Below are 26,997 nucleotides of genomic sequence, written 5' to 3' on the forward strand. Positions count from 1 at the left end.
CTGAATTGTTCTGAAATTAAAATAGCCAATCTCTTTGAATTAGAGTCCATGATATATTAAAGAAAGATGCATTTGAAATGTCAATCCGCTCCACTCAAGGAATGGCTATGCCAAATTCTAGCTTGGTGCTGAATTTCACTGCCAAGTCATAAATCTTTTGAAAATGCAGTTTGCATTTAAAATGCTGACAAACATTTAATTATAAAAACTATAAGCTGTCTGAATCATAGAGAAAATATATATCCATCAATCACCCTCATTATTTTACAAGAGTATGGGACTCTAGTAGTTTTTATAGAATTCTGTAGTATTGGCTGATTTTCCTTAGACTATTTTAGAAGATACAAAAAAAAAGTAAAGGTATTAACACCACATATAAGTGTGTGCGACATTTGAACAAGGATAATCGTTGGAAACTAAGACCTTTCCCCCCCTACTCTCTGGACTCTTTGTCACCTACACAGAGAAATTCCAAATGTCTTTTCATTCTGTCTTGTCCTGACTTTTAAAAAGAAATGGCCCAGCTAGATTGTGTACCAGCCAAAAAACCCTCCTATATCTAATTGGTTTCCACATACAGAGTGGCAGAAGTTTTAAACAGCAGAATTGCTGTATAGATACCAGCACAATGCAAGGGATTATTTTTAGCTCTCCTCCTCTTTTCTCTATTATAACATATTCTAGCCACAATAGCAAAGTCTCACAAAGTGAGATGTCCATTATTCTGAATTTCAAATTGCCTGCTGCAGAAGTTCTGTCTCCTAAAGCACTCTGTAACCTATCCTAGGCAATCATCTCTATTTCTCCAGTTCTTTTCACTTTTCAGTCTGGCCTGTTACCGAGTAAGAGAGCAAAGCACAATTGAAGCATGAGTACCTGTTTTACTGATCAAGAGGTAGTAAGCTGGGATTTCTCTGCAGCATCGAACTATAAATCAGTGCTTAAAAAAGCTGGCCCATAAACAACAGATCACTATCTAATGGAACAGAAAATTTTGCTGCAGAAGAAGAAAGAAGTTGAGAGTTTGGAGAAGGCAGCAGCTGATTCAATAAAGAAACTGAATATGGAAATAGGGAACCACAGGGACCTCAAGATTTGATGCATGAGTGTACGTTATTACTAAACCTACTGGAAGAGCTAATGTAGTGGGTAAGAACTATAATAACTGTTTCTTCTTTATCATTCATTGGTGAAAAATTGACTAGGATAGCAAGAATCAATATAATAGACACAGGAATCAAATTATTAGGGTTAAAATATAAAATGAAGGGTATAAGTACTTGTGTTAAAAGAAATATAAATGTTAATTTTTCTACTTAATATTATATTGTTTGATCATTTAACATTTATTTACTCAAGACTTAATATCCAAATATGATTATAGAATAACTATAACTATCATGAAGCAAATGCAACACAGTAACTTTAATAAGACTTTGTAGCAAATGAGAAACCAAACATTGTGAATAAAAAACTGAATTTCATTATTTACCATCTATGTCTTCAAGCAGTTTTATAGAAAATTGGTGTCTTGAAATTTCTGTTTGGGGGTGACCTGTGAGAGTTAAAGCTCCACAGTGTGTGCACCTGTCTCTCCCTCCTTCCCTCCCTCCTTCCCTCCCTCCCTCCCTCCCTCTCTTCCTTCCTTCCTTCCTTCCTTCCTTCCTTCCTTCCTTCCTTCCTTCCTTCCTTCCTTCCTTCCTTCCTTCCTTCCTTCCTTCCTCCCTGCCTGTTGGGCCACACCTGGTTTAGACCACAACTAGCTGTGCTCAGGACTTACTCCTTTCTTTGTGCTCAGTGATCACCCTTGTGGGCTAAGGGACCATATGTGGTGCCAGGACAGCTGTGTGCAAGGCAAGCACCTTACCCACTATACTATCTTTTTGACTTCATGTGTTTGTATGTGTGTGTGTGTGTTTGTGTGTGTGTGTGTTTGTGTGTGCACGCGCGTGCGTGCAACTCTCATATGTGCTGCAGAGGCTTTGGAAATCTTTGCAAAAGGAAAAAAATGACAGGGAAGGTGAAGAGCTAAACAAAAATATAAAACTGGGAACAAATAAAATACTTACCCTGGGTAAGATCTGGCCCGGTGAGGAAAATTTAGAGTTCACATAGACAAACTGTTCACAGAGACAAAATGTGTCAAACAACCCTGCCCTCACATAAGAATACAACAAATTTGACCTGAAAGACACGTTTTGCTTGCTGGGTCCCCAGCATTTCATGATCCCACTAAGCAATGCTCAGAATAATCCAGGAGCACCACGTCAAGAGTAGTGGCATCTGTGTGTCCCCCAAGTAGAAATTAAAAATAATCTCAAAAATGCTATTAAAATTCTTTGTGTGGGGTAAGACAGACATGTTGCATGCAGCCAATGTGGGTTCATACTGAATATGTTCAGTATGAACACATATGTATATGTATATGTTCCCCAAGCATGGCCAGGAATGATTCCTGAGTGCAAAGCTAGGAGAAAACCCTGAGCATGCCTGGGTGTGTCCCATCCTCCCTTAGAAAATAGAATCAGTCATGCTGAATGATTACAAAGGCCCTATTCAAATTATTATTGTTTAACAAAAATGTTCTGCTAATTCTGAGATGTTGATGGTGTAGGATCATTTCATTTCTATTGCACACTTAAGATCTTTGTTAATAATTACCTCTAGTTTCTGACACTGACATAAAATGTTCCAATGTCACTGAATGTTCTAACTAATCACTACCTTTTGTTCTGACTCTTCATTGTTTGTCTATATTTTCTAGTTGCAGGTGCCCTCTATAAATTCTATGATTCCATTGCCAAGCACCCAGAAAGTACAGTCTCCAAGTAACTCCATACTTAGGGAAGTGCATGGATTTCTTTTCTCTTTGTAGTTAACATGGAAATGTAAAATAATTATGTACATTACACCTAAACTTTCAGTTCACTCCTCATAGCCTAATTTCCCTGACAATTCCTAGGTGACAATCCTTAATGAACTGATGTTGCATTGAACACAATTCATTTCTCTTGCCTTGCTTGTGTTTGACCTGCGTTTGATCTGTGGCACCTGAGCTCCTCCAAGAGTGATCCATGAGCACAAAGCATGGACTAAGTCCTAAGCACTAAAGGTATTCCAACACACACACCCCAAAGACGTACACCACACTAAGTTGCAAAACTACTCAATATTATTTGCACACTCCCTGATGTTGAACTGGAAGCATTTCACACAAGTTTATACTTTTATTATATTATTACTAGTCATATTGACGTTACAGAAGTATGGGCACATCTATCTTCTACAATGTTTTTCCTAATTTATGTTATTCATCAACATCATCAGACTATTTAAATAACCTCAACTCAGTCACCGCTTTCTAAATTATAATGATACCATGTACATGTAACATAATGCCCTAAGTAGTCCTCAAAGATGCATTTATGCATTACTTTGACATTTTTTCAAATAGTTCAAACATATTTTTAATGAAAAAAACAACTAATTTATTTTTGCATGTATTTTTCCTCAAATTTTAAATTCTGGTTAAATGTCAAGTTTATAATTTTAACACTTTTGAAACACATGCTTCAGTGGCAATAAATGATTGCACATTAATATATTACTGCCAGTATATCTTATTTCTAGAACCTGTTTTCACTTTTAACAATGAGACTCTGTATCTGTAAGACAATTTCTCACTCTCCTAACTCCTAATTCCCTGGCAACTACCATCTTACTTTCTCTGTACATTAGTTTGACTACCAGAAGTAAGTTACACATGCAGATAGGCAAAATTTTAATAGTTTTCCTTATGCAACTGGTTAATTTCACTTAACATAATGCTTATATCATAGCCATCATCAATGTTGCAGCATAGGTCTGAATTTTATTTCTGACCTTTCAATTTCATTCAAATTGAAATACTATTTCATTTTATGTATTGTAGGGAAGTAAAAACATATCTTTCATCCTTACATAAGAATTTGGTAAAGGGTTCATTCCATGGGACCCTAAAGTCAGAATTACAGGTTCATATTGAAGTATTAAAATATACATGTTTAAAAATATGATAACATACAAGATATATCTGGAAGGGAATTTATCCTCTGTGTTTGTGGAACTTAATTCCTTAAGTATTCAATAACACACACACCATTATAAGTGTTTTTTTTTAAAAAAACTTTGTTATTGAATCATTGTGACAGAGAGAGATCTTTACAAATCTCTTCATGACTGGATTTCAGTCATACAGTGTTCCAACACCCATCCCTCCACCACTGTACATTTCCCAGCACCAATATCCCCAGGTTCCCTCCCTTCCCCCACCCCACCCCCTGCCTCCTGCCTCTATGACTGGAGTTCCCCCTCCTCTCTCTCTCTTCCTCTCTCTCTCTCTCTCTCTCTCTCTCTCTCTCTCTCTCTTCTCTATCTCTCTCTCTCCTTTTTTGGGTATTGTTGTTTGAAATATTGATACTGAAAGATTATCAAGAATATCTCAATATCCCTTACCTACTTTAAACCCTCAGATCTTGTTCAGTGATCATTCCCAGCTATTATTTTCAAGTGATCTCTTCTTTCTCTTACCTATTCTCAGCCCTAAACACACTTGTGGTTGACCAGTCCTCCTAACCCCTGTTTTCCCTGGCCATGCCTTTTAGTCTTCTACTATGTAATTTTTATATACCACAAATGAATGCAGCCATTCTATATCCGTCCGTTTCCTTCTGACTCATTTCACTCAGCATGATACTCTCTATGTCTGTCCATTTATAGGAAAATTCCATGACTTCATTTATTTCTAGCAGCATCATAGTATTCCATTGTGTAGATGTGCCACAGTTTCTTTATCCATTTGTCTATTATTATTATTGGGCACTCAGTTTGTTTCCATATTCTGGCTATGTGAATAGTGCTACAATGAACATAGGAGTGCAGATGGTGTTTCTGCTGTGTGATTTTGAGCCCCCAGGGTATATTCCCAAGAAGTGGTATTGCTGGGCCAAATGGGAGCTCAATATCTAGTTTTTTGAGAAATGTCCATATTGTTTTCAGAAAGAACTGGATCAGTCAGCCTTCTCAACAACAGTGAGTAGAGTCCCTTTCTCCCCACATCCATGCCAACACTGGTTGCTTTTGTTCTTTTGGATATATGCCAGTCTCTGTGATGTGAGATGATATCACATTGTTGTTTTGGTCTGCATCTCCCTAATTGTTAGTGACGAGGATAATTTTTTTCATGTACCTTTTGGCAATTCAAATTTCTTCTTTGAGAAAATTTCTGTTCATTTCATCACCCCATTTTCTGATGGGATTGAATGATTCTTGTTTTTTCCGAGTTCAACCAGTGCCTTGTATATCCTTAATGTTAGCCCCTTATCAGAAGGGCATTAGCTGGATATCCTCCCCCATTCCATAGGCCTCTTTTTATCCTAGTTACTGTTTCTTTTGAGGTGCAGAAGTTTCTTAGATTAAGATTGTCCCATTTGTTTTTCTTTGCTTCCACTTGCTTGGTCTTTGAAGATTCATCTTTGAAGATACCTTTAGCTTCAATGTTGTGGAAGGTTTTGACAACCTTCTATTCAATGTACCTTATGGGTTCTGATTTGATGTTGAGGTCTTCAATCCGTTTTGATCTGACCTTTTTGCATGCTGTTAGTAGAGGTCTGAGCCCTTTTTCTTGTTATTGTTGTTTTTTTCTTTTTGCACATAGCTGTCCAGTTTTCCCAGAACCATTTGTTAAAGAGATTTTCCTTGTTCTATTTTATCTTTCTTTCTCTCTTATCAAAGTTTAGATGATCATATACTTGAGTGTGTGTGTAAGGATATTGAACCCTATTCCATTGTCCTGCAGATCTGTCTTTGTTCTAATACCATGCTGTTTTAATTATTACTGCTTTGTAATACAGTTTGAGGTTGGGGAAGGTGATGCCTCCCATCTTTTTTCCCCCCAAGAGTTGCTTTACCTATTCATGGAATTATTTTCCATATGAATTTCAGGAGTGTTTGATTAATTTCTTTGAAAGATGTCATGGATACCCTTAAAGGTATAACATTTTGGGGAGTATTGCCTTTTTGACAATGTTAATTCTCCCAATCAATGAGCAGGAAATGTTTTTCTGTTTCCCCGTGTTCTCTTTTATTTCTTGAAGTAGTGTTTTGTAGTTTTCTTTGTACAGGTCTTTACCTCCTTAGTTAAGCTGATTCCATGGTACTTAATTTTCTGAGCCATGATTGTGAATAGAATTGTTTTATTTTCATATCACTTTCTTATCTCTCATTATTTGCACATAAGAAATAATGCAAATACCCATTGAACTTTTGGGTATTGATTTTATAGCCTGAGACTTTACTATACACGTCTATTGTTTCTAGGAGCTTCTTGGTAGAGGCTTTAGGGGTCTTTAAGTATAATATAATGTCATCTACAAATAGTGAGAGATTGATTTCTTCCTTACCTATCTGGATTCCCTTAATATCTTTTTATTCCCTAACTGCTATGGCCTATATTTCCAATATTTCTATACTCAATAGAAGTGGCGAGCGTGGGCATCCTTGTCTTATTCCTTCATTCTCATTTGTTTCCAAGAATGTTTTGATTTCTTCCTTGATATCCTCTCTGACCCACTGGTTGTTCAACATTGAGCTGTTCCATTTCCATGTGTTTGATTCGATTCTCTGTTTCTGTGTGTGACTAACTTTTGTCTTCAGTGCATTGTGGTCTGAAAAGAGAGTTGATGCAATTTCTATCTTCCTGATTCTCTTGAATATGTTTTGTGGCCCAGTACATGGTGTTTATCTCGGAAAACGTCTCATGTGCACGAAAAAGGAATGTATTTTTCAATTTTATGGAGATAAAAAGCCCTGCATATAACTATTAGCCCGGTCTCTTTCATTTCTTCCTTCAGAGCCAGAACTTCCTTACTGAGTTTTAGACTTGTTGACCTATGAAGAGATGACAAGACAGTCACCTCTTGATAGGTTGAAGTCTCTGACTACTATTGTGTTTCTACCAATGTCCTCCTTGAAGTCTATGATCAGTTGTTTTAAGTATTTTGCTGGCCCCTTACTGGGTGTGTATATGTTTAGAAGTGTGATTTTTCCTGATGTACATATCCCTTGATTATTAAAAATGGCCTTCGCTGTCCCTTCTCATATTTTTCACCCTGTAATCTGTGTTGTTGTATGTATGTATGGCCACCCCAGCATTTTTTGGGGAATTGTTTGCTTGGAGGACTGTTTTTCTTTCTTTGACTTTAAGGCTGTGTTTGTTCTGACTGTTCAGATGTTTTTCTTGTAGGAACTAGAAACTTTGATTCAGTTTTTAAATCTATTTTGGCAAGTAACTTCTTATATGATAAGAGTTTGTTGTTGCTGTTGTTGCTTTGAACCAAACCCAACAGGGCTCAAAGATTATTCCTGGCTGTACACTCAGGGATCCCTCCTCACAGTGCACTGGGTGCATATGGGATGCCAGAGACTAAATCTGGTCAGAGACTTCACTTGTTCTATCTCTCTGCTGGTTATAATAAAACAATTTTAAAATGCACGACTTTTTATCTATTTAATATTGTAATAACATAGAAACAAATTTCTGCATTTAAAATAGTTCACAATATCATTTATTACTAAATATGTGATTCAATAAAATATGCTCTATAATTTTCAAAAAATATTTACATGAAATTATAGAAAACAAAATGTAAAATGTTAATTCATCATGTGAAACCTATCATTTTAAAGTTCATCCTTTTGTATCTTTCTAACATATAATTTTTTAATGTGCTACGGTTGATAAAATATTTTAAACTGAATATGTCATCATTTACATATTACATTATCTGAATAAGCAATCTTAGAAGTTTGAAATATTTAACAGTATGAGCTTTCTTTCTCCATCCATGCAAGATTTATTTCCTGCACCTTGTTCTCCTCCAAGCACATAAATCTTTGTACATAAATTGGCTATGAAGCTAAACAGATATACGCTACTTTCAAAAGTATTTTTTTTAACTTCTTGGCCTGTGATAATTTTTCAACTATCAGGTGAGAACAAAAACAGAAACGATTTTGCTATTCAATTAAAAATTTAAAAGGCACATTATGCAATGGGAAAATTTCCAGCCACAAGAACTGAAATGTCTGCCCAGACATCCTAAGTGATGCTGCCAAATGGTGGGAAATAAATGGGCAGAGGAACTCAAATGGACAGAAAGAAATATTTTCAGGAATAGCAGAAAGATATGTAGTTATACAGCCATGAGAAAGACACCAGTGTAATGACTTCAATAACCACAGGATATAAAATTGCATTTCCAGACAGAACCCAGGAATTCAAAGTCTCTTTACAAATCTTCAGAAATCCAGGGATTCTGCAAGCTTCCTTAGAAAGTGGGTATGATTTGTGGTTCACAAATTTTGATTTATGTTGCTCACTCAACTCATTCACTCTGAACTTTGATTTATCTTCTGGGAAGAATCCAGGAATCTATTTCTGATCCAAGTATTCTTGTGAGTGAGCTTCATAAAACACTTTCAGTTGTTAAGAATAGATGACGGTGATGCCTCCATTTCCACACTGAAACTGCTCAATGGACACCATTAAGGGCCTTCCCAGCTCTTAAAAGTATCAGGCTATGTGATCCAACAAGATTTTCTTGCCTACTTCTATTCTTTGCACTTTCAAGGTACTGAAATCAAAAATAACCCATAAGATACCTATACTTAAAAGCATAAATTATTATTCAATTTGTCAAAAGAATACAAATTGAAATACAAACTACAGTGACCTGTGCTGGTATTTCTACTCTAAGGCAACAAAAAGCCTTGTTAGAGGATATGAGGGAGGATGTTAGCAAGCACGGATTAGTTCTGTACAAGATGTCAGTAGTAAGGGGAATATGTGATTGTATATCTTCATAACTCTTATCCGCAGGGTGGGTATACTAGTGAAACTGCAAAGCTGTAATTTATAAGAACAGGCATTCTGTTCAGCCAAAATAGAGTGGGTATAAAAGGAAAATGGATGTTTCTTTTAACACTCACACTATAGCACAATGCTGTCTGATAGTCAGAGTGCTTCCTACATTGATCAATACTTCCACTCTCTGGCCCAATATGAGTGCTCCTAGCACAATAATTTAATTCTCACACTACCTTCCTGGAGTAAGTGCAGAAATCATAGGCTAATGACTCCATCATCCAGATTCATTCCACCCCAATTCAGACATCAATAAGGAGTCTACATTGTCGCCAGTGCTGCTGTACATTGTAGAGTTCAAATATTTGTCAGGAAAAAAATGTACGTAACTTATGAAAATCAGTTTACTTACTAATTTACTAGCTAATTCTAGAAGAACATAACTCAAAAATAAGAGAAAAGTGACTTTTGGGGAATGAAGTGTGGGGATGGAGATGTCGAGACCTTATGTTCCCTCCACATTCACCACCTTTCCAGTATCTGCCTATATTTACTCACCTAGAAGCTCTATAAACCCCTTTAAATTAAGGTTTTTGGTAAAGATTACACTATTTAATTATTATCATTGGTAATAAACCCAACTTTTGTGGGTGGGTAATAAAATCTCAAATTCTTTAATCACATTTTTCTACTAGCAATCAATACTTTCAATCCCAGCCCCTGTCCTTAGCCTATCCAAGAACTCCCAGACATAATTTGTTTGCAAATTAAAGCACTTATTAGTGCTTGCCAACATTGTAGGAAATTATGGTGGGGAAGAGAATCATGGAATAAGTATTATCAGGGAGTGGGGTCAGAGACCAAAGGAGTATTCTTATACAACAGGAATATTTTATGCTTGGTACATTATATAAAATGTGAAAACAGTTTTCATGTTTCATGTGAAACATTTCCTCTCTCCCCCTGCAAAATAAATTATACACTGTACTTCTGGTCTCTATGTACTATGTTTAGAGATAGGGTCCTTACAAAGGAAACTAAAGTAAAACAAAGTTATAATTGAAATGGGAGTCAGATAAAGAGGATTTCCCCATCTCAGTGGGCTTAGGAAAATAATAAAACCAAGATATAATATAAAAGTGAGTTGCTGTGTTGTCAGCCCAAATGGTAAGGAAGACTAGAATCCATCAGTGATGGGTTCTGAAGACATTAAGGACTGAAAAGACTCTAACTGACACAGACACAAATATTAAAGACTGGATCCTCCTTATGTGAAGAAATGCTTTAGCAGAAAAACATTAACCTGGAAAAAAAAAAACAACCTGCATATGCCTGTGTTTAATCACGGCGCTATTTACAATAGCCATGATCTGGATACAACCCAAATGCAGCAACATAGATGAGTGAAGAAAGAAATTGTGTCATGGGCACACACTACTAAAACAGTATTCTGCTGTGAGAAAAACAAAATTTTGTTGTGATTTGGAAGGAATTGTAGAGTATCACACAAGTGAAGTGAGTTAGAAAAGAAAGTATAGAGCCTAAATAATCTCACTTATATTCAGTGTATAAAGAAACCAAGAAAGGGATAAGACAATTCCCCAACGGAAACAAACACTGAGACAAGATCAATGGAACTAGGAATTGAGGTGGTGGGAACAATAATGCAGTGATCTTGACACAGTGGTGGAGAGCTTGGTTATATGTTGTGTTTCAGCAAGTGTAAACTGTTGACTTCAACACTACTGTAAAAGATATCTCAACACAAGTAATTAGAAAACAGATAATATGGAAAAAAACCTCTGAAAGTTTGAAGTCCTTCATCCTGATAAAGCCCCAGCTAGGGGTCTCATCTTTATAGCCTACCCCCAAGTCTGGGAAGTAGGGGGCACTGATGGAGTGCTGAAAATGTATGGTGCACTTCATTCTGAAGATTGGCCCTCGACTCTGGTCTGCAATACTTCTTTAGTTTATGGCATACTCAAGTGGGGGGAGGGGGTGTCACATAATTCTCAACCAAAGGTGGATAATTGCTTCCTTTTAGTTTCAGAGAGCAGTATTCTCTTTTCTTCCTCTCATATTTCCCAAAAAAACACTATTTTGCTTCAATCTTGTCTCCTGAATTTCTTGTATGAGAGATTAGACAAGGCACTGGGAAATCTGAATGGAATTCAGAACTTGAATGCCCAAGCCATGCGGAGGTCCTGCAGACCATCTGAGTCCTCACCAGGCACTTTTGTTGCAAGGGCATAGCGGATGGGCAGGCAGGTGGTGATGCTCTCTTATGTCTACCCCCCAATTTGTGCTCCCATCAACCTAGCAGCAGCATATGGATAGAATATTCATATGATAAATTCCTGCTCCTAAAAATAGGAACCATTGGAGACTGCTGTCCAGTATGCAGGGGGTTGGGGGGAGTTGGGAGGCCATCTGAGGACGCAGTGGAAAAGCTTTGTCTACAGTCCAGGAGAATACTCCAGACACCAGGATCTGCCAACACATCTGGGACTTCCAGACTCTAGGACTGCCAGGGAAGAGATTGCTGTGGTGGAAGCTACACCATCTCAGAGAAGTCTAACCAACACATGGAGGCAACTTGTTTCTGTGTTGATTAAGAGCAGTCCCAGAGTGAACTTGCCTGATTTTAATGTTCCAAATGGTTCAATAGGCGAACAGCCAGCCTGGTTGCAAACTCCAAGGCCACTTTATAATAACACTAAGTTCTTGCTGATAATTAGAGGCCAGATCCAGGATATTAATGGATGTCTTTCTCTTTTGCCGTTCTCATGTTTTAACCTTCATATATATATTGGGGTAACAAATACATATAGGCATGGTCACACAATCAACACAGGTAAAGTCCTTCCTTCAGGGAAGCTTCTTCTAGGATAGATACTCATTCAGTAAGAAGACCCACTCAAGAGTGAAATTCCATCTATGGGTGTACTTCTCCTTTCTGTAGCCCAAAAAACATATAAACATTTATAAAATTAGTCATTTTGTATGGACACAGTAAGAGATAAGCTAAGCTTAAAGGATTGCTCTCCTGGGGCTATCTCCTTGTAGATCTTAGACTACAGTGCTCAGACCAGATTAGTCTTTCCTAACCCTAGCAAGGTCTTAATCTTGTTGTCACTTTTTGGATCACGACAATTTGCCCATGATCATTTTCTTAACTTATAGTTAAGTATTGTGGCACTTTGGCCTGGCCCATTTTAATGCCAAGGTAGCTCACAGCTTGCCCTGGGTCCATCCAGTCTCTCGTCGGAAGCCTGCTTTCGCTGTGCTAGGAACTAAGGACAACTGAGGCTTAAGTGGAGAAAGCAGATGCTCAGGAGTGACTATTATTCGGAGTCAATTAACTCCCAAGTCACAAAAGCATAATATTAACTATCTTCCTGCGTGTATACAAAAGGAACATTTTTGCTTTATTTTTTTATTTTTTATTTTTTTTTTAAACTTTGATTGTGCATTGTTGGATAACATTGTGTTGTCCTTGCTCCTCCCTCAGGAAGCTTACGTTTATTGAATTACTACAGTGCCCCTGAGGCACACAAAATTCCATCAAGCACTAATAATAATATATTTTCTCTTTCCTTTTTGTCATTTGCATGGCTTGTTTAGATTCCTTTGAAACTCACAGTCCATCTTTTCCATGTATTTTTTTTTATTTTAAATTTATTTATTTTTAATTAGTGAATCACTGTGAAGGTACAGTTGCAGATTTATACATTTTTGTGCTCGTGTTTCCCTCATACATTGTTTGAGAACCCATCCCTTCACCAGTGCCCATTCTCCACCACCAAAAAACCCAGCATTCTTCCCACCTCCCAATTCCATTTCCCCCCACTCCACCCTGCCTCTGTGGCAGGATATTCCCTTTTGTTTCTCTCTCCAATTGGGTTTTGTGGTTTGCAATAGGGGTATAAAGTGGCCATCATGCTAAGTCTCTAGTCTACTTTCAACACGCATCACCCTTCCCCCGCATGGACTCCAACCACATTTTACTTGGTGTTCCCTTCTCTACCTGAGCTGCTTTTTCCCCAGAATGTGAGGCCAGCTTCCAAGCTATGGAGTCAACCGTCTGATACTTATTTCTACTATTCTTGGGTGTTTGTCTCCTACTCTGTTATTTTATATTCCACAGATGTGTGCAATGTTTCTATGTCTGTCTCTCTCTCTCTCTCTAACTCATTTCACTAAGCATGATACTTTACATGTTGATCCACTTATGTGCAAAGTTCATGACTTCATCCTTTCTAACAGCTGTATAGTATTCAACTGCATAGATGTACCAAAGTTTCTTTAACCAGTCATTTGTTCTAGGGCACTTGGGTTTTTTCCAGATTCTGGCTATTGTAAACAGTGCTGCTATGAACATATAAGTGCAGAAATCATTTCGACTATATTTTTTGCTTCTCTGGGATATATTCCCAGCAGTGGTATGCTGGGTCAAATGGGAGCTCAATTTCTAATTTTTTGAGAAGCGTCCATATTGTTTTCCAAAAAGGCTGGACCAGTCGGCATTCCCAACAGCAGTGCAGAAGGGTCCCTTTCTCCCCACATCCTCTCCAACAGCGGTTGCTTTTGTTCTTTTGGATGTGTGCCATACTCTGTGGTGTGAGGTGTTATCTCATGGTTGTTTTGATCTGCATCTCCCTGATGATTAGTGATGTAGAGCACTTTTTCATGTGCCTTTTGGCCATTTGTATCTCTTCCTTGGGAAAATTTCTGTTCATTTCTTCGGCCCATTTTTTGATAGGGTTGGATATTTCCTTCTTGTAGAGTTCAACCAGTGCCTTATATTACCCTTGATATCAATCCCTTATCTGATGAGTATTGTGTAAATATCCTTTACCATTCTGTAGATTGTCTTTGTATTCTGGTCACTGTATCTTTTGCGGTGCAGAAGCTTTTTAGTTTAATGTAGTCCCATTTGTTGATCTCTGTTTCCACTAGGTTGGCCAGTTGCATGTCATCTTTGAAGATTATCTTCAATATCGTGGAGGGTTTTGCCGACCTTGTCCTCAATGTACCTTATGGTTTGAGGTCTGATGTTGAGGTCTTTAATCCATTTTGATCTGACTTTTGTGCATGGTGTCAGGTCGAGGTCTAAGCCCATTCTTTTGCATGTGGTTGTCCAGTTGTGCCAACACCATTTGTTAAAGAGGCTTTCCTTGCTCCACTTCACATCTCTTGCTCCCTTATCAAAGATTAGATGATCATACATTTGGGATTGTGTGTAGGGAAATTTCACCCTGTTCCATTGGTCTGATGCTCTGCCTTTGTTCTAGTACCATGCTGTTTTAATTGTTACCGCTTTGTAGTAGAGATTAAGGTTGGGAGGGTGATGCCTCCCATCATCTTTTTCCCAAGAACTGTTTTAGCTATCTGTGGGCGATTGTTGTTCCGTATGAATTTTAGGATTGCTTGATCGATTTCTTTGAAGAATGTCATGGGTATCCTTATAGGGATCACATTGAATCTGTATAATGCTTTGGGGAGAATTGCCATTTTGAAAATGTTGATTCTCCCTATCCATGAGCAAGGTATATGTTTCCATTTCTGCATGTTCTCTTTTATTTCATGGAGTAGTGTTTTGTAGTTTTCTTTGTAGAGGTCTTTTACTTCCTTGGTTAGGCTGATTCCATGGTACTTGATTTTCTGGGGCACGATTGCTTTTTTCATGTCCCTTTCCTCTGTCTCATTGTTTACATAATGGAAAGTTATGGATTTTTGGATATTGATTTAATAGCTTGCAACTTTACTGTATAAGTCTATTGTTTCCAAGAGTTTCTTAGTAGAGGCTTTAGGCTTCTCAAGATATAGTATCATATCATCTGAGAATAGTGAGATCTTGATTTCTTCCTTTCCTATCTGGATGTCCTTAATCTCTTTTTCTTGTCTAACAGCTACCGCAAGTATTTCCAGTACAATATTGAAGAGAAGTGGTGAGAGTGGGTATCCTTGTCTCATTCCTGATCTTAGAGGGAAGTCCCTTAGTTTTTCCCCATTGAGGATAATCCATGCCGTAGGCTTGTGGTAGATGGCTTTGACTATCTTGAGGAAAGTTCCTCCAAAGCCCGTTTTGGTGAGGGTTTTCATCATGAACGGATATTGGATCTTGTGAAATGATTTCTCTGCATCTATTGATATGATCATATGGTTTTTATCTTTACTTTTGTTGATATGATGGATTATGTTGATTGATTTTCTAATATTAAACCATCCTTGCATCCCTAGGATGAATCCCATTTGGTCATGGTGTGTGATCTTTTTAATGAGTTGTTGGATCCTATTTGCTAATATTTTGTTGAGGATCTTTGCATCAGTGATCATCAGGGATATTGATCTATAATTTTCTTTCTTAGTGGTGTCTTTGTTTGTTTTTGTTATTAGGGAGATGTGTGCTTCATAGAAACTGTTTGGGAGAGTTCCTGTTTTTTTAATTTCCTGGAAAATCTTGAGGAGATCTGGCAACAGGTCTTCTTTAAATGTTTGGAAGAATTCGCCAGTGAAACCGTCTGGTCCTGGGCTTTAGTTTTTGGGGAGATTTTTGATTACAGATTCAATTTCCATAACATTGATGGGTCTATTCAGGTATTCCAAGTCTTCTTTGTTCAGTCTTGGGAGATTATAGGAATCAAGGAATTCACTCATTTCTTTTAGGTTCTCATGTTTCATGACATACAGACTTTTGAAGTAGTCTCTGGGGATCTTCTGAATTTCTTTGGTTTCTGTTGTGATGTCCCCCTTTTCATTCCTGATTCGGTTTATTAGGGTTCTCTCTCTTTCTTTGTGAGTCTTGCTAGTAGTTTATCAATCTTGTTTATTTTCTCAAAGAACCAGCTCTTTGTTTCATTGACCTTTCAAATTGTTTTCTGGGTTTCCATGTTGTTAAGTTCTGCTCTAATTTTTATTATTTCTTTCCTTTGGTCTGGTTTGGGTTCCTTTTTCTGGTCCTTTTCTAAGGCCTTGAGCTGTGAAGTCAAGCTATCTATATAGGCCCTTTCTTCCTTCCAATGGAATACTTGCAGAGCTATAAATATTCCCCTTAACACAGCTTTAGCTGCGTCCCATATGTTTTTGGTAGCTTGTGTCTTCATTCTCATTTGTTTCTAGGTATCTCTTTATTTCTTCCTTGATTTCCTTCCTGACCCACTCACTGTTCAACACTGCGCTGTTTAATTCCCAGGAGTTTGCTTTGATTCTCTGCGTCTGTGTGTGATTAGCTTCTATCTTCAGCGCATCATGGTCTGAGCAGACAGTTGATACAATTTTTATTTTTCTGATTTTATTGAGGTATTCTTTGTGGCCCAGTACATGGTCTATTTTGGAAAATGTTCCATGTGCACTGGAAAAGAATGTGTATTCTTTCTTTTGGGGGTGTAAAGCCCTGCATTTGCTTTAAAGTAAACTGTGCAAAAGACATATGGAGAGGAGAAAGGAAATATTTCACACATGAATACAGGAGATGTGTCCTTAGAAGGATCTGACCTTACAAGTTAACAGATTCTGATTTAGGGGAAAAAGTGATAGACCAGTTGGTGGTTGGTAAAGCAGAGCACAAAGAAAGATAAGTAAAGGAATGGGAGTGACTCTGGAGAAGTGTGATTGGTATAATCTGATAAATCTAGACTCCCTGTGGCAAGGGAGAAAGGACAAGCCAATGTTATCCTACAATGTTTAGAGCTATTTCAAATAAATACAGAGGAATGGAGGTGCTTCAGGAGCTTTGTGATGGGTATTACTCAGTAAGCTTAAACTCCTTATGGCAGAGGAGAAAGCACAAACCAAAGTTATTCTACATCCCCCATGAAGAAAACTTAAAGGATGATAAGGAGAGAGATATTAGAAAATCAAATGCGACATGAAATTTTTATTATGTTTTCTTAATAATTTTCTCTTTATCTTTCCTCTTCATTGTTGCATTTGTTTCTGCAGTGACTGTGGACCCCAAGCATGCCTGACTGTTGAACTCTCATTTTGTTATAGTCAGGAAGGCAGGTATGGAAGGCAATGGCAAAATGGCAAAAGCTGACCTTGCAGAAAACAGGAAAAAACAGGAACTAAGGCCTGATAAGACCCTCATTTGGCACTGTCAAGGGAATCCTTAGGAGGCTGGACACCCCTCTGAGAGAAGTTCCATCAGGAACAAAGGGCCAGAAAAGGAATTTCAAAGATCATCACCATTCCCAACTCTACCCCCTGACATCCTCCTTAGCAATGGACTTTGACCTAGGTGGAAGCTCCACAAGGGGGTAGGTTGGAAAAGCCCTATAAAGGCAACCTTGAACAAAGGAAGTGCACACATATGCTGCCCCAGCCCATGTGCTGCTTGCGCCCATGTGGCCAAGCACATATGGTATCTGAGCTCATGTGTTGCCCACATCTCCTCTCTTGAGATGTGTACTTTCATGCTTTCATACCTGATGCTGGGATATATGTAGGGACTTTCTCACCTGCTTGGAGAAGCCCACATTCTCTCTTGAGCATGTTAGTCTCTCTCTCCTCCTCCACACTTTCAAAATATTCCAAATAAACTGTTTTACTTCACTGCCTTCTATTCCTGAAATTCCTTTCTGTAGAGTGAGACTTGGACCCATTTACCCTGGTTCCTGGTTGGCAGATGTGAATGGCGAGAAAGTGACCATCTTTCTCCTCCCTGCTTCACATGAGTCACCAGTGGGGCCCACCAACATCAATTTTAGTTGTGTTTCTCTAGCTGAGTTGCTCGCCAATTTATATGTGAGCAAGTTTACACACTTGCCAAAGGTTCTCACCAAGTGTTGCTTTCCTTTTAAGTGCTCAGAGCTGCCGGGATTGTGCCTAGCACATGTGGTGACCCTGGGGATTAAATCTGTGATCTTTTGATTGTAAAACATGCAATGTATGCTAGTGAGTCGTGCCCTTGCATCCCTAGAGAATTTAGTTTTAAGGGTATCTTTAATTATCAACCTCGCTGAGAGACTTGATCCCACAAGGAGAGAGGAGCACTGGACAGGGGGTACATTTTCTTTTTCTAGATGAATTTAACAGAGATTAGAAGAGGAGCTAGATTGGAGATTGGGACTTGCCTTTCCTGGTTGGGAAAATAAAGTAGGCATTTGTAAGTTTAAGGGGAAACAATGCCTATCAGGAGAGTACAATTGCCTGCTCACTCTACATTGCATTAATGACCTGCAGCAAGAGAGGCAAACAGTGAGGCAGTTCAAACTGTTAAAAGAGCAAAAGAAGAACCTAAGATCATGATTGTCTGCAAGTGAAAAACTGTTTCCTCTAGTTGAAGAGCAAGTCAGGTGAGGACAAAACTCTGGATCAAATGATCATATGCAGGTAGAGCAGAGCCACAGATTTATATAAACGTTGGCAAGGCTGCTTGTACTCTAAAGTCAGGCGTAATTGTTAAAACCTCAAGTTTTTAAATTCTGAAATGTGCCATGAGGTCCTTAGAGGTTCCTGAGAATATTTGTTCTCGCATCACTCAGAGATAATAGAGCTGAACTCTCTCTGAATTGCAGGATACTCTCTGCAATAACCCCCTCCCAAGCAGGGAAACACTGAAAGCCCATTCTTTTGTGTAAAGGAAGAGGCAACTCTCTCAGGATCTACTTTCTTAACAAACTGGCCCCAAACAAGGGTTATACCACCATAAGCTGGCCTCAGACATGTTGAAACTGACAAGAGTGGAAAGTAATTACACCCCAAAGCAACTGCAAGATTTAGCCAGCATATCCCATTATGGTCCAGGGAGTTTTCCTGAAATTCAATTTGAGACTTCAAGAGAACCAGAACATGAGACTGACTAGGTAAGAATTAATTGCCATACAGTATATCCTTAGAACAAGAAACAACTTGGCAAGGACCTCAGGGCATGGGGAAAACTTTCTGCTAGCGCTTAAAAATGTGAAGAAATAATCCAAGTAAAGTGAAAATGTTTGTATTTCTTGAGCAGTAAGGATGATCTCAGGGAACAGGTTAGGAAGATAGTAGGAGGCTATGACTCTAACCTTGCCTGGTGCTAAAGCCAATTTAATCTCTGACACAACATATGGTCCTCCAAGTACTGCTGGGTGAATTCCTGAGCACAAAGCCAGGAATATATTCTAAGAACCTCAGGGATATGCCCACCCACAGAACAGAAACAAAACAATGCTCTCCCCCAACTCCATCAAATAGCAAATCAAAAGTCTCAGGTGAATAAACATGCTACTATACTTGCTATATGAGTCCATAAGATCTATCACAGGTTAAAATGAATTACAATTTCTTGAGAATTTTGGAATGACTTTCATTTATCAAGACAATAATACATTTACCTGGTAAGAGTGATAAAAACAATAATAAATATTTGGCAGTGACTCTCCATTTATGGCTTCCACAAAAATACACACCTTTAAAGAAATTTTAGACAAATAAATTTTAGGAAAATATCTTCTTAAGGGCTGGAGCGATAGCACAGCGGTTGGGCTTTCACCTTTCACGTGGCCAACCCGTGTTCAATTCCTTCGCCCCTTTCGGAGAGCCCGGCAAGCTACTGAGAGTATGGAGCCTGCACGGCAGAGCCTGGTAAGCTACACGTTCTTATTGGATATGCCAAAATCAGCAACAATAAGTCTCTCAATGAGAGACATTACTGGTGCCCGCTCGAACAAATTGATGAGCAATGGGAAAAATTGAAAATCTTCTTAACATTACATATTTAATATTTTATGAAGATTCCAGTGCATAGTGGGACTTATGCTAGCAACTGTAATCATAAATTTGGGAGAATTATTAGCTATATGCTACCTACATAATCGATATACTTCAACAGAAGCACTAAATGAAAATTATAAAGCAAATAACAAATTATCAGTTTAAATAAAATGAACAAGCAAAACTGTTTGAACTACAGGCAGTAGTGGAGGTAGATAATATAAATGGCATCCTAAGAAACGAGCAACCAATAAGGTGTTCATTTAGAAATGATGGTGTACTGAAGGCAAGATAGAAGAAGAAATCAAGGGAAATGAGCCCTCACCTTTCACCTCCAATACACACACAGACACACACATTTATGCACAAAAGCCGTGATACCTGCTCAATCTTTAATAGAGCCTACTTTCTCATCTAGATTTTATTGATGGAGAAATAAGTTAGGTTTTGTAAGAAAAAGTGTAAAACTCTATGAGAAATAAGTATATGCTGAAATATTTCAGCTGCAAGCTAGTTTTACTATATACTTGTACAATGGCAGAAAGAGATTATTCAGACAGTCGACAGTCGGAAAACTGTAGGACAGAATTTGGCTCAAAATTGTTACCATCTAAATCCCTTGTGAGAATAAGACTTTATAAAAGCCAAGTAAAATTAAACTCATAGTGGATTCATTCAGCCATGTATTAACCCAATGATTATTACCCAATATTTCAAGGCTGTGATCGAGACTGAAATATTTGATTGCTGAAAAATACCACCATGTTTGGATCTTGACTTCTGGAATAAGTGCTAAAGCAGTGCAAAGAATCAAATTAAAGCCTGTGAATCTCCTTTGACTAAGAGGATAAATTAAAAAAAATAATAAAGAAGTGTAAAATGTTAGCAATTTCACTAAAGATGTAAGAGATCCAAAGTTGGTATTCCTAATCACAAAACCTCAAGGATTACCATAGAATAACACTAGCATAATGAAGCATTACCATTAATGTAGCTACTGTCTGAGATACAGTATCAGAGGTAAATGAATTAAACTCTAAAATGCAGCAAGTCACTCAGAGCAGAGAAGGAACCAGTATTTCTTTCAATGCTGGTGAAGAGGGTGGAAGAGGGGAACAGATCAAAGCAAATGGGAAGAAATTGCCTGCCAAGTTTCTAAATACTGTTGTTCCATTAAGTTTCAGCTGACATGATTTACTAAATTGTTAAAATTAATTTTTGAGGACTCCAAGATACATACATGGTAAGCATTTAATCTGTCTAGCAATTCTACAGATACCTAAATATATGGCGGCAATAGTACATGGAAGATTGAGGGCAAGAAAGCTAAAATCAATCATCCTTCTAATATCCTAAAACTCTCAAAGTTCAAATGTTATTAATAAAGTTGCACAAACTTCATTATTTAAAATATATTTATTGGATGACAGTGACAGTGACAGTGATATTTATTGGGCCAGAGAAATAGTACAGGGGCTAAGGTGCTTGCTTTATATGCAGTTGATCCAAGTTCAATCCCACATACCTTTTATGGTCCCCTGAGCACCACCAGGATTGATACCTGAGCACAAAGCCAAGAATAAATCCTGAGTAGTGATAGGTGTGGTCCAAATCCACTACACTCAAATTTAGAACAGTTTTATTACCTCATGGTTCCTGTGGTTCTGGGATCTAGTAATGGCTTTTATGAGTGTTTTGTAGAAGATCACAGCTTGAAATTAAGGTTTGTCCTAGATTAAAGCTATCAGAAAATTATCTGAGAAAGAATCCTTACTGGTCACCAGTACATTTTGTTTCCTTGTGTCTTTAGCATTAAGAGCACATTGTTTACTGAAAAAGCAGGGTGAATTTCAGGAGAGAGCAAAAGGTATTAAAGGGGAGAGAATGAATTTATTCTTCAGAGAGATGTTATATTCTTTTGTAATCACATTCTCATGTATAACCTGTCGCATATGCTACTCTGATTGGTTAGAAGAAATAAAGACCTATCATTTCCTCAGAGAGCCTAATTTAGATATGAAAATCAGGAGAGTAGAGTGTTATCTTAAAATCTGTTATACCAAATACAAAACAGTAGATAGTTGAAGCACATTATTCAGAGCTTTAAGACAGCATTCATTTAAATCACTATAGACTATAGGTCAAAGTGTTGTTTTTTGAGCCAAAGCAGAGAGAGCTATTCTGACATCTGAAAAGATAAAGTGGAAGGTTAGACATTGGGTACACTGAAAATGTTCAAGGCACTTGGTATCTGCATTGTAAATTTAAAGCAGGAGAAACTGTAAATGCTTTAGAAAGTTGAGCATTCTTACAAAAAGTGTGAAAAGATTATACCAAAACTTCTGTTGCTCAGACCACCACTAGCTTAAGGGCAAGGTCTGATGTAGTATTAACTGCAAAGCTCCTTTTTCCATTCTTTAAAAATTATTCTTATGCACAACACCAAATACGTATACATATGTGTATATCTATTTCATAGAAGAAATTTCTTCTTTGTATATTCAAGGCATGTTTACCAGTTTAGCTGTTTTAAAATAAGTTTAAGCATTCTGTAAAATTTATAGTTTATGTAGAGATAAATTTGGCATCAAAAGACACATTATAACAGTACATTAAATGGAATTATATGGCATTAAGTCATTGATATTGTTCAGAAAACAGTATAATGTCATTTGAAGACATAATCTAATAAGATATCTGGTATTATTTGTAGAACACTCAGAAAGCGGATAAATTAAGCATAAAAGTCTTCATACTGGGATAGTCAATTGAAACAGTTTGCTTTTATTTTGGAGGAATTCTAGAATGTCAACAGCATTGATTCCTAAACACTTTACCAATAGGGCAGATCTATGAATCTACAGTTCTCACATGTGAATTGTCATTTAACCAGTTCTCCAATGCCCTAATCTCTTCCTGATCATTCAATCCTGTCTATAAGGTATCACTAATTAAGTAAATCCATGGTATTCTAAAAGCTGTTCAAAAGGGTAGAGCTATTTTGATGATATTTTAAAAAAGAGAGCAAGGAAGTAAACACAGACTTGAGCAGATTATAACTGTACACAACCACATGCTCCAAATCAATGTGAGTTCCTTTGGATTCTGTTCCCAAGGAAAAGGCAAACAAATGAATATGATAAATCTATGGTTGCAAGCAATGATTCTGAGATCAAGTAAATTCTCTCTAAGGCAGATTCTGCATCTCATAGGAGGTCTAAAATAAAGGTTCAATTTGTCTGAAATAATAATAATTACTTTTTATGGTCCATAACTTTATTTCTGCATACTCTGGACTTTTGAACTCAACTAAGATATGGTAAAACTACCAATCTTGCATATGTTAGTTATTTAAGATGTTAGTAATTTTTGTTAATTTCTTAGTGCTGAAATATTTTCTTGATTAAAATCCAGAAGCCTCCCTTACACATTTAAGATAAAATATTTCCTATTACATTGTGTGTATCAAATATTTTCAAACACTGTTTATAAAGATTTATAAAAATAGAAGATGATCATGAAAATTTTCCTGTTACATTTCAGCTGTCTTTTTTTTTTTTAAGTCAAATTGAACTGTGACAAGGAGTCCTAGTCCTATAACAAGAAATGCAGTTCTTCCTCCATTTCTTCCTCCAAATTAAAATATTTCACTTAGGTATAAAATTGATCAAAGCATTATGTTATTTGATTGGGGAAAATTTGTGTTCAGATGTAGTAATTTTCTATGCATTCTAAAGTGACTTTGATTATGCATTTAGTGACCAGATATATGACTAAAAAGAGGGCCCAGGAATTCACTATAGGCTTTCAGAAACTGAACTTAACTCAATAACTTCACTTTGAAAATCTGTTCACTATGATAATTGCACTCACCTAGTACCTGATAGCTATGCTTTCAGAGTTTCCAAACCTATTTCCCTATTGTCTTCACTGAGGACAATATAACCTCTTCCTGTGAGAAATACAATTATCTTACAGTTGTTTGGTTGTACCAAAATTTTGTTTGACATCCTCAAGAACTAGAGATGATTCAAGATAAACAAAAAGAGAGATCATCAAAATTGTCTAATAATTTTCATGTTTCACTTCAAATATAAAAATAAAAAGTCTAATTAGAACTATTACAAGCTGTTCTCAGAGTGTGTAGGTCTTCCTCCAATTTTTCTTCCAAGTTCAAAATTTCCCTTAGTTCTGAAAAATTGTTTAAAGTTTAAAAATTGTTAGTCTAACCTAATTAGACTCATGAGCATTATGAGTTTATTTTTCTATGGTTGGTACAAACTATAGAATTGTCCTAATGAATTACTCACAGATTTTGTCTCAGTGATACAGTGTTCCAAACATCCATAACATCTTTGGACCTTGTTTGCCATTGTGATATTATTCATTACTGTCACTATCACTGTTATCCCACTGCTCATCGATTTGCTCAAGTGGGCACCAGTAAAGTCTCCATTGTGAGACTTGTTCTTACTGTTTTTGGCATATCAAATACACCAAGAGGAGCTTCCCAGGCTCTGCCATGCAGGCAGGATACTCTCGGTAGCTTGTTGGGCTCTCCAAAAGTGGTGGAGGAATCAAACCCAGGTAGGCCTGCGTTCAAGGCAAATGCCCTATTATTATAATAATATCATAATTATTCATTATGATATTTAAATACATCTAATATCTGTTGGCTATGCTTTGACATCTGGCCTAGTATAGTTTACCTAGCCTAATAGCTCTATTGTCCTTACTGAACTCAGTTGTATAATATAATTTATATAATATGTTGAGATGGGGATTTTCAAGAATATCAACTACGTATTCCCAGATGCTTCACTCATCCCATTATCAAATGGAGCAATCAGACTTTCTGATACATGGTCATCCAATATATTTTTGTGGAGAGGGCAATACAGTTATTGCATGCTTATTATAGAATTTCCACCAACTTGGTATAGATCAATACATTTTTCTTTATGATTCCATTAGTCATCATTGTAGCATATTACACTAACTCCATGAGTAGGAATTGAGTAAGATGTGAAAATAGTAACGTGACTCATTAGTTGATTTTCATAAAGAATTAAGAAGAAACAGAAAACACAAAACTACAATATTAGCTATGAAAGAGTGGTTACCGGTTGAGATGTAACTATTCTGAAAATAAGAACAGAATAAATAAATAACAAGCAACATTGTGCTAATGTATTTTAACTTATACTAAACTGAAAGTTTTCTGAAATCAAAACTACTATAAAATGAGCTCATTTCCGACTGAAACCATGGAGGACGCAGAAGAGAAGAAAAAGAAGGTCCCTGCTAAGCCAGCAGCAGCGACGGGAGAGAAGAAAAAGCAGCATCCTGATGTGCCAGAAAACCTGAATAAAAAGCGAAAGAATTTCTCAGAGCTGAAGATCAAGCGCCTGAGAAAGAAGTTTGCTCAAAAGATGCTTCGAAAGGTCAGGAGGAAGCTGATCTACGAAAAAGCTAAGCAACACAAGGAGTATAGGCAGATGTACAGGATACAGGACAGCGATTCGCATGGCTAGGATGGCGAGAAAAGCTGGCAACTTTTACGTTCCTGCGGAACCCAAATTGGCTTTCCTCATCAGAATCAGAGGTATCAATGGTGTGAGCCCCAAGGTCTGAAAGATGCTACAGCTTCTCCGCCTTCGCCAGATCTACAATGGTACCTTTGTTAAACTCAACAAGGCTTTGATTAACATGCTGAGGATCGTGGAACCCTATATTGCACGGGGGTACCCAAACCTGAAGTCAGTGAATGAATTGATCTACAAGCGTGGTTATAGCAAAATCCACAAGAAGTGAATTGCTCTAAGGGATAATGCACTGATAGCGCGAACTCTGGGTAAATATGGCATTGTCTGCATGGAGGATCTGATTAATGAGATCTATACTGTTGGAAAACGCTTCGAAGAGGCAAACAACTTCCTCTGACCCTTCAAGTTATCTTCTCCCCGGGGTAGGATGAATAAAAAGACCACCCATTTTGTAGAAGTTGGGGGTGCTGGCAACAGAGAAGACCAGATCAACCGGCTGATTAGACTGGATGAACTAAGGTATCTACCGTATTTTTATTATCTGGTCAGTTAATAAATGACTGCTTTCAAATTGAAAAAAAAAACCTACTATAAAATGAAAGTAACTTTAATAAAGTGACTCAAAATGACATAAGAAATGAAAATAGCTTCTGATAAATCATTATGATATCAAACACATATGCAAAATAAATTTTGAGGAAAATGTTAGGCCAAGGTGAGTAAACTACTGAATTTTGGACTACAAAGAAAAAAGTTAAATGTCCTTTAAAACCTTTAAACTAAAATTTTAGCATATTAAAGATTCCGAGTGTATTTGATTAGGCCAATAGAACTTGACATAGAAATCTCATATTAATCCAGAAAAATCATATACATTTCTCATAAACATAAATTCAAAATTTCTTTTCATAGAAACTGTAAATCTAATGATAAAACACTACATTTAGTGATCTTCAAAAGGATTGTGCCTCAAATCAAATGCATTATCTTAATAACAAGATAACCCTGACTTAACATTTGAAAATAATTTAACTACATTAACAATATGAAGGACAAAATATTATCATCATCTCAGTAAATATAAAAGAAATCATTTGATAACAATATTCATTTACCACAAAAGGTTACAAGCTTAAAATCTGACAAAGCAAGGGCAAATGAAATAATAATAGAGATAGTAGGTTTTATCATCTTATTTGCAGTGTGCATAATGCATACTTAAATGGACTTAATTATAGTGAACTTGATTATCAAGAAAGCTGTTAAAGGAAAATGTGCTGATACTTATAATTTCATTGGCTTTTCATACTAAGTCCATATCATTTTTATCCTATATTTTTGTATAAAATTTTAAATAAGAGATCACTGTCATTGTCATTCCTTTGCTCACCAATTTGCTTGAGTAAGCACCAGTAACGTCTCCATCGTGAGACTTGTTGTTACTATTTTTTTGGCTTATTGAATATGCCACAAGTAGCTTTCCAGGCTCTCTGAGAGGAACAGAGGAATAGAACTCAGGTCAGCAAAGTGCAAGGCAAATGTCCTACCTGCTGTGCTATCGCTCCAGCCCAAATAAGAGACATTTGTATTAAATAGTTTTCACTATGTGCCGACGATGCTATTAGAAGCCTTCAATATGGACAGTAAATTAAAGTCCTCTGCTCTTATGAAACTTATTATCTTCCATTTTCGGTCACCACTGTTAGTTTTCTTTACGTTTCTACCTATTCTTTTTAAACTATAAATTAATTGATTTTATCAAACTTCCTGGAGAGCACTGAAGCTTTTTTCAAATTCCCAAGTTGATGTCTATTACCAGATACTCAATAAGAATTTAGGGACAATCTTTAG

The 26,997-nt window shown here is 37.0% G+C and overlaps 1 pseudogene; it reads left to right on the forward strand.

The window, feature by feature from the left end:
- The first annotated feature begins 24,867 nt into the window (after window positions 1–24,867).
- On the forward strand, window positions 24,868–25,699 carry LOC101549721 (60S ribosomal protein L7-like; annotated as a pseudogene).
- Window positions 25,700–26,997: the final 1,298 nt, after the last annotated feature.

The sequence above is a fragment of the Sorex araneus genome, chromosome 2 (genome assembly GCF_027595985.1).
Source record: "Sorex araneus isolate mSorAra2 chromosome 2, mSorAra2.pri, whole genome shotgun sequence".
Taxonomy (NCBI): Eukaryota; Metazoa; Chordata; class Mammalia; order Eulipotyphla; family Soricidae; genus Sorex; species Sorex araneus.